Below are 9,904 nucleotides of genomic sequence, written 5' to 3' on the forward strand. Positions count from 1 at the left end.
GGGAAAGAGGATTAGCCATCCCCCTTATATTCCAGCAAAGTAGACTAATCATTAGGTGGAGGGTGTGGGGAAGGCTGAGATCTTGATCTAGTTCTTCCTCTATGATTTGGAGAACTATTTCTTGCTCTTTCTGCCTTCATATAGTGTACCCCTAATTGTAATTTCTGCACTTCTGTCACTGGTTTTCTTCTTCTCCTTGCTGTTTTAATTTATCAATCTTCTTCAATTGTTTGTTTCATTTCAGTAATGATTGGTTCCTTTGGAGCTTTATCATGGATATCTGTGATGATTTGCTTCCCCTTCTCAGCTTGCAAAGGGGATGTAGGTGTGATGATTGTAACTTCAATATCTTCCTTTCTGATTGATCTGTGTGGTGCGGTGTCATCATGGCCGTTTGGTTCTGATAGCTCTCCAAGTGGATCAGCATCTGATGGAACCTCATTGATTCTTGGGGGTGATGCTTCCAGACTTTGATTTGTTTCTTGTCTATTTTCTAACATTATTTCTTCAATAATACTCCTTGTAGCATTAATTACAATTCTTTCAGTAACTTTTTGGTTTCTTCCTGCCATTTTCCAACTTGGGGGATGTAATCTATAACATTTATCTAAAGTATGACCAAACATCTTGCAATGTTGGCAATAGTAAGGTTTTTGTTCAGCTATTATATCCTACCAGAACCCTTCAGAATCAGATCCAATCCAAATTCCCTTCAGTTCAGGGAGTGTGATGTCTCTTTCAACTTGAATTCTAGCAAGGCCAGGTCTGGCCTTATTATATGTGGTGGCATCCACTCTTAATGGTGTACCTAATGCTCTACCAATGTTAAATAGAGCATTAAGCTTGAAATAAGGGAGAGGGAGGCCAGGTAGCTTGAACTAGAGGGGGACCACAGGAGGTTCTTTACTAGGATCAAATCCTGGAGTCCATTTTATAATTTTAATATTTGTTCCAGCAATGATAACAGATTGTTTAGCAAACAATCTTGCATAGTCTTCCTCAGCTACCAACTGAATTAGGAGGTGCCTCCCATCCAATAGCCTAATTTTCCAATTGCCTATAAACTTCAGAGATTCAAAAAAACTTCTGACTAGCTCCATTTTAGGATGTCCTAGCTGAAATTTTCCCACCAAAGTGAGTTTAACTTCTTCCTTTAATGAATCAATTTCCTTGTTAGTGAAGTACACAACTGTTTCTCCTTCTTTAGACCCAAGAGGGTGAATACAAGAGCTACAGCCTTTTCCAGCAGCAGTGTCATGGAATTCCTGTGGGAATACTAATTGTTCATAGTCCTGTAAAATTTCATTTGATTTTCCAACCACACCAGCATAAGTTGCTTTTGTTCATTGAGAATCAGTGAAGATATCAATGGAAGAAGCCATCACCCTTCAAAAACAAGCAGAAACTTTTTAACTTAGCTAAAAAGCAAATAGTTGTCCTAAAGGAAGCAGGAGGTCAGGCAAAGCCACTTCAGGAACCCAAAGGGACAGCAAACAAGAAAACCAGTGAAGTCTTCTTCACCAAGGGGAACCCAACAGAGAAGTAAACCCAAAGACCAGAAGAAGTGGGTAAAGATAGCCCCACAGTTTTCAATAAACAAATAAAGATGAAAAACCAATGTAACAGTGCCACTGAAAGGAGCTGTAAATGGAACAGATGTAACAACAGCCATCAATGTAACAGTGCCAATGAAAAATTGAAAGGAGCAGTAAATGAAGAACAACCAGTGAAATCTTCTTTCACCAAATGAAGCCAACAGCCACTAGTCTTCATCCTACCAAAAACTCTAGCAGAGTATATATATATATATATATATATATATATATAATAAGTGTTTTATATATTAAGAAATAATAATCTTTTTTAATCCTACACAATTTTATATATCATAAATTAAGACAAATATTGGTATTGGAGGAAAATTTGGAATCAAATAGAACAAAAAATAAGAGATGCAATTTTGGCCTCTGGCACCGACGGCACCAGAATGAGCGTCGACGACGCCCATCTACACAAGCTATGGTGCTGATAGTGCCATCGGGAGTGCTGACGGCGTCCCAAGTAGTTTCGTGTGTTCAGGACAAATTTGGCGAACTTTGGTTGATTACACTTCAAAATAACCGTTGGGAGGTGTTTTTAAAGGCCTAAAAACTACCTTGGACGATCAGAAATGTCAAAATTTTGAAATACATGGCTTCTAATTCCAGAAATACTTCCAGGTATGGAGTTTTCAATAGAAGAAAGTTTATTAGTTGTGACGCGCAAAGATTATACAACAAAGTCATTACAAAAAAATAGAATTATCAAGGAAAGAGGCTTTGTCAATCATGGATTGATTAATCCAAGTTCTCATATTGATAAAATCATTGTACAGAGATGTTGGGAAGTTCTTTGTTATACTACCACTGCAGTTGTTGTACCAGTGGTAAAGGAATTCTATGCTAACTTACATGGAATTACCTAAGGAGTTGTCTTCATTCGAGGTAAGGTTGTATCATTTACTCCACCTCAAATTAATGACTTGTATATGATAGAAAACGTGTCAATCTGACATTAAACAAATTTTATCCCAATGAGCGATATAATGCAAGATGTATATCATTTTCTGAAGGATGAAAATGATAATTGGGAAATCAGAGATGAGGGATACGCTAGTTTCTCCGCTTCACTACTTAATCCAATATGAAAACAATGACATTTCTTCATCTCTGTAAAATTACTCCCTATAATGAAGATTAGTAGAGCTACAAAAAAAAGTGCAATTTTAAACTATTGCATTCAAATGGAAAGCCCATTGATGTGGGATCGATTATTTTCAAATCTATTATGGGTATTATTATGAATGGACCTATACATGGACTGGGCATCCTTCTACAATTTTCTTACTATGCAGTCAATCTTAAGTGCCATATGAAAGTTGGGAGAAAGTATTATTACCCTCGGAGTCCATGATTCCTATTGATGACAATTATAATGGGAATGAAAATGAAGAATTAAATATTATTTTGGATCATTCATCACATGCTTCAACGGCATTAATGCCACAAATGGTTGGAAGTTCAGTAGCTTTGGAGAAGAAAATGAAGAAAATCGAAAGAGAACTTCAGAGTATTATGACTGTAGTAGGAAATCTTAACTACCTTTTTTATCACTTAGATTGGAGGATGAAGGAGAACTTTGATCATACTAGGACAATTGAAGCGGGATTGGTGCACATATTCAAGAAAAATGGATGGATCGATGAAAATTTGACTGATCAATTCCCGTACCGACCTTTCTACAGTATGTATGTCCATTACCTGTTTATGGGAGATATTAGAGGAGGAGAAAGTACTGAAGATGAAGCAGAATACTTGAAAAAGTTGGACTCTCTACTATTTTAAAGTAATTATGTTTTTTATAAAGTAATTATGTTTTTAATGTGATTGTGTTGGATTTACTTTACTTTACTTTACTTTGCTTTAGAACTTTATAAACTTTGGTTGTGTATATAGTTTTGTGTCAGCGTTCTAGTGTTGTGGCTTTTTTTTGTCGCCGTATTTTAATTTAATTATAATTTAGTTTGTTTTATATATGTGAAAGTGTGATTAGAAAAGTGTATTTTTAATAATTGGATTTTTATATATAAAAGTTAGTTTAGTGTTATTTGTGAATTATTTTAAGATGAAAATTATTTTAAGATGAAAATTAGTGTGAATTATTTTAAGATGAAAATTAGTGTTGAAAAAGACTAATTAAATTTTGGAGTGAATTGAAAGAAAGTTGAAAATTGTAAAAAATGAAAAATTGAATTTATGGCCACTGGCGCCAGAATGGGTGCCGACAGTACCCTCAACCCAAAAGTACCCAAAACCCATAAAATTCATGATTTGTACAGTAAAAACACCATTATTACCCTTTTGTTCACCTTCAACCTCCGGTTTGTGCACCTAGGGCTTACTATTGCTTGGATTTGAGGCAATTTTAAGGCAAAAGAAGTTCAGATTTCATCTTCTCTTGGTAAGAGCTATATTTTGAACCCAAAAATTTTTTTTTTCACCAAGGATTTATCTTACATTGCCGAGATCCAAAATTTTGAAATTTTTGGAGAAAATTTTGAGAAAATCCTTTGGTGAAGAACTCTTACTTAGTAGATTTAAGTTTAAAACATTCCACATTGTGATTTTTGGAATTTTAGGAATTTATTTGGATTTAATCAAATTTTCTTAGATTACCATGGCACCGCCCCGAGAATGAGCAGGGGAAAGAGAAAGGTGGATTATGATGATCAAAAGTTTGTAAACTACAAGGCTAACATTTGTTTCAATACTCTGCCTGCAACTAAGAAAGTAATTTCGGTTCTAAGATTTAAAAATCCGGGTGGAGAAGTCTAAAGATTAATTGACGCTTGGCAATTGGAGAATTTTTGTTACATTACTGTCGAAGCTATTATTGGTATAGTGATGGAGTTTTAGGCCAACTTTAAGGAAACTTCTGAAGACTACGTTTTGTTTGTGGGAAAATGGTAGAATTTACTCCAAGAAGAATTAATGAATTTTATCTATTAGAGGATGTGTAAAGCTGTCAGTACAAATCATTTTCTGCTACAAATGAGGCCTTAGATGAAGTTATTTCTTTTCTTAGTGAGGGAACAGGAGATTTGAATGTGAAGAATAATGTTAAGGTAAACTTCCCTCTTTCTATGTTAACTTTAGTTTCTAAGGCCTGACGTTATCTTATATCTAGTAGAATGATACCAACAAATCATCACAGAGAGGTTACAAAGGATAGAGCCATCTTGAACTTTTGTATCCAGCATATGAGAAGGATAGATGTAGGCTCTATTGTTTATAGAAATACTCGTTCTATTACTTCGTGTGAGACTACTGGTGGTTTAGCACACCCTGCCCTAATCTTCACACTATGTGAACAGGTGAGAGTTGATTTTGGAATGGATGAAGAGAGGATTGAACCTTTAAAACCTATTGGGTCTGAAAATATTAAAACTTATGATTCTCATGTTGGATGGAGATATGGAAGGAAGTATATATTTCTTCTAATTCTAGTACCCCTACTCTCTAGGGACCTATGGAGCAACTGAAGATCCAACAGGGAGATATCTTGATGATGGAAAACAGAATGGAAAATATGGAGGCTAGAAATGCACATAATGATGATTTGACAATGCCTAAGTTTGAGTATGATGCTGCTTATGATGATGCAATGGTTAGATACATGAGGGGTGGCCACTCAGTTTAGTTTCCTACTCATGTTGCCTTTACCCCATATCAACAGCAAAACTTTGATGTAGAAGAAGAAGATGATGATGATGATGACTGGTGATGTTTTAGTTTGATCTTTTGTTTAGTTTAAAGTTTTTTGTACTTTGTTATTGTTATTATTTGTTTTTAGAGTGTGATACTTTAGTTTATTTTAAATGTTAAGTTGTTTTGTGAATAGTAGGATTGTAAAACTGTTTTTACATTGAAAATCATTTTAGTACTGTTGTTAGTTTTTAGTACTGTTGTTAGTTTTTAGTACTTTGTTGAATGAATTTATAGTAAATTATTTCTCAGCAAATTTTTATATGTATTATGTGTTATTTAATGTTTTAAGTCTCGTAGCTTTTCATATTAGCACTTGTAATATTTCAGAGTTAAGTTTCAATATCAGAACCTTCCACAGGTAAGTCTTTTCTTTATATATTAAATGTTTTTTTCACCCTATACTTTTTAAGTTTTTCATGCAAAATCTTTTAAAATTCTAAGTTTGGGGGGCAAGAAATTTTTTTTTTTAAAGAAAGAAATTTTATTTTATTTTTCCTCAATTAGCTATATTTTCAAAATTTTTAAATTTAACATGACCTTTGGTATTAGTGGGTAACTTTAGATAACTATATTTGTGTTTCTAAATATATAGTAAACTTAAGTAAAAATTTTCAATAATAAAGGTTAATTTTAAAGATTAAAAATTTATTTTAAAGATTAAAATATTTGGTATGAGAGAATAAGACTATATTTTTCTATTGTAAGTAAAGAAATTTGTATTTTTGGAAGTATTAAAAATCATAGAGAATCATTGTTGACCTCACTTTTGATTGAGGTTTAGTTTTTCCTCTTTAGTAGCCTAAGGTCTAGCCATAGGACTTTCCTATTGACTATTCTTAGAAAACTAGAAAAGGAACCCTCACAATTAGAAATTCTACACTCTTCTCTACTCAACTTGAAGTTCCACATATTGGTCCTAACCTCTAGCACTTAGTAGGTGGGTTCATTATGGGGGAGCTCAAGGAGAGTCACCCTTAGGACTGTTGGACCTTAGGGTTGACCCTGGGTGTTGGTCTAGAACTAAGGCACTCACTTGCAATCACTTGCACTCACAATCACTCATTATCCTAAACTTAAACTTCTAGGCTTTGATCCCTTGATACTTTTGGGAGACTTATGTAGATGGTCTCCTAAACCCATTAGCCTTGGGCTAGGGTTTGGCTAAGATCACTACATAGAGGACCCAAAATGAGATTTCTATTGGTCCATGGCTTATTGATGGTGGATGGTACCTCAACTCTACCAAGACACCCAACCTAGTCTTTTACCCCTAAATCCCCCAAATTACCTAGATACCTTTGGAACCCCAAAATTTCCAAATCTAGTAAAAATACCCAACTTGACTCAAAAATCATTTCAAACACCTTGAAAACACCCAAACTACCCAAAATCACCAAAATTGGCCAAATTACCAAAATACCCCTCCTTACCCCAAAATTTTAAAAATTCCTAATAAAAATTCCTAAAAATCCTAAAAATTCCCAAACCTCCCAAATATTCCCAATTTCATTTTTCTAAACTATTGCATGACCCAATGTGGCCAATTTAACCATCTTTGATCAAAACCACCAAATTACCCTTTAAAGGCATATATTTTCCCCAAATCACTCCAAATGTCCATCAATTTGATCCCAATCTCCCAAAAATTCAATCCCAAACTCAAATTAACCTTCAATATGACCAAAAAAAACCAAATCCAAGCTCAATGTACCCATGCTTTGAGCCCAATTTTGATTTAGATCAAAACCCTAATTTTGGCCCCATGACTTGGTTCCACCAAATTGAACCCATGGCCTACTTCATTTGCCACAATTTATGTTGAAAAACCTTCATAACATCCCCATATATCAAACTTAACCTTCAATTGGCCTTGGTGAAACCTCAAATTCATTTGATTTCAACCTAAGTCCAAAAGCCCCAAATTTGCCCCAAATTGGCCACGTCTCAAAATCTCACCAAATTGATGGTCTTAGCCCCAAAATTTCCACTCTATCCCTTCATGAAAAGTATTCAAAACTTAATGCTGGCTCCCAAATCACATAAAGCTCTTCCATAGAATCTTTCACCGATAGCACACGGTATAGTGAAACTACCAGGATCTTTTAATTTTTTAGGAAGCTTTTTCTGAGTAATTGCACTACACTCTTCGCTAAGTGCAACAGTCTCATTATCAGTGAACTTCCTTTTCTTGTTCAAAATATCTTTCATAAATTTCACATAATTGGGCATTTGCTCTCAAGCTTCTATGAAAAGAATATTTACCGTTAATTTCTTAAGAATTCTTATAAACTTGGAAAATTATTTATCCTTTTTGTGTAGTTTCAATCTTTGAGGAAACGGTGGTGGAGGTTTCTCCACAATAATTTTCATTGGTGTAAGTGGATATTCTAAATCGAGGTATTCATGATCTTTTTTTTTTTCTGAATCCACTTCGAGGTATTCATGATCTTTTTTTTTTCTGAATCCACTTTCTCTTTTTCAGTTTCTGCTTTTTTTGCACTTTTGTTTCCAATTCTTTTCCACTTTGTAATTGTATTGTTTTTATCTGTTCTTTTCCTTGATCTTTAGGATTTAATTCCACTGTACAAAGAAAAGTTCCCAATGTTTGTTTACTAAGCGCATTAGCAATATGCCCCAATTGGTTTTCAATATTCTTGATAGAAGTTCCTTGATTTTGTAGCTGGTTTCCTTGAATTTGTAATTGATTTTCTTGATTTTGCAATTGTTGACCCATGTTTAGTTTCAGCTCTTCCATAGACAACTTCTTTTCCTTAAATTGAGTGTTATTGTTAAATCTTGGAGGATAAGAAGGTCTATAATTAACATTTCCTTGGTTGGATGAATTTCCCAATGGGTTTACTGGGTTGTTTGCCCATTGTTGATTTGTAGAAGAATTGTTATTCTAATTAAAGTTAGGATGACTCTTCCAACCTGGGTTATAATAGTTCGAATAAGGATTATTGAGTCTATTGTTAATAGCATTTAGAGTCTCATAAGAAGGTTGAGCATCCACAAATTTCCCAGATGAATTCTCTTCCATCATAGTAGGTGTTGGAGAATAATTCATTCTAAAATGATCTAATTTCTTTGATATTGTAGCAATCTGCGAAGCTAACATAGATATTGCATCAGAATCGTGGATACTAGATACTCTTTTTGGATTTATCCTTTCAAAGGGCCTTTGAAAATTGTTGGTAGTCATCTCTTCTATTAATGAATAAGCCTCATCAAAAGGTTTTGACATTAAAGAACCACCAGCCCCAACATCTATAATCGATCTAAGAGATCCCCATTGTAAAAAGTTTGAATTATCAACCAATCTGGTAACGAATGATGTGGGCACTTCTTAAGAAGATCTTTAAATCTATCCCAAGCTTCATATATCGACTCTCCATCAATCAAGATATATAGATGCTTTTTTGGTATCATGTTATGTCATTTCTAAGTTTAGCAGTTTTGGATGGAGAGAAATATTTGGATAGAAATTTCTGTGAAAGTTCTCCCCAAGTTCTAATAGATCCAGATGCTAACAAATTTAACCACATCTTAGCCTTATCCCTAAGTGAAAAAGGAAAAAGTCTGAGTCTAACAGCATCGTTCAAAACTCTGTCATATTTAAAGGTAACACAATGTTCTAAAAAACTAACAAGGTGTAAATTAGGATCTTCATTTGGTGTACCTCTGAATTGATTATTTTGTACCATTTGGATAATAGCAGGTTTGAGCTCAAATGAATTAACAGCTACATCTGGATTTTGGATAGATAAGTGAATTTCATCTGCTGTAGGATTTGCATAATCTCGTAGAGGTCTCGATTGATGTCCATTTTCTATTCCTTGATTGTTCACATTTTTTTCCATTGTGTCAGGATTTCTAGGTTCTTTTCTTAGTTTTATAATTCTCCTAACAGTGCATTCTAATTCTGAATCGTAGGGTATAAGATTTTCATGTCCAAATTTATGCATACAATTGAAATCAGTACACTGAAAAACAGTTAACTAAATATGAAAATAAGTTGCAATTCAAGTAAAAGTTTTCTAATAGTCCTAATTTGTCGTTACTCTAATTATGATTTTTTTTTAAATCTAATTTTTACTTCCCGGCAACGGCGCCAAAAACTTGACAGCAACTTTATTTATGCTCAAAAATAGAAGAATTTGATAATGCTGCTAGAAGATTTAAGTCCCCGACAATGGCGCCAAAAACTTGACAACAGTTATAAATTTGATAAAGATGTGTATAAAATATTCAATAATTGCAAAGTTGCACTTATCAACGCAAGTTTATCAACGCAAGTATAACGCAAGTATACATATCGCTCAAGTAATACAGGGCTCTAACGATCTCACAAGGAGTAATATTAGAGGCTACAAACTTAAGGTTTAGAAAATCAATACTTAATCACATCAACATAGTTCAAATTACATATTTGTCACTAATAGGCAATTAAAATAAAAATGTAATTTTAATAAACTCTCAATCAACTAATTCTACTAGTAAAGTTTCTAGTAAAGTTTCTAATGTGAAGTAAAGCATCCTTCTCCTTGTCAAGAAATTTAAGTGAATGGATAAATTGAATCAGTTCAAATTGTATTGTG

The sequence above is a fragment of the Phalaenopsis equestris genome, unplaced genomic scaffold (assembly GCF_001263595.1).
Source record: "Phalaenopsis equestris unplaced genomic scaffold, ASM126359v1 Scaffold224046, whole genome shotgun sequence".
NCBI classification, from domain to species: domain Eukaryota; kingdom Viridiplantae; phylum Streptophyta; class Magnoliopsida; order Asparagales; family Orchidaceae; genus Phalaenopsis; species Phalaenopsis equestris.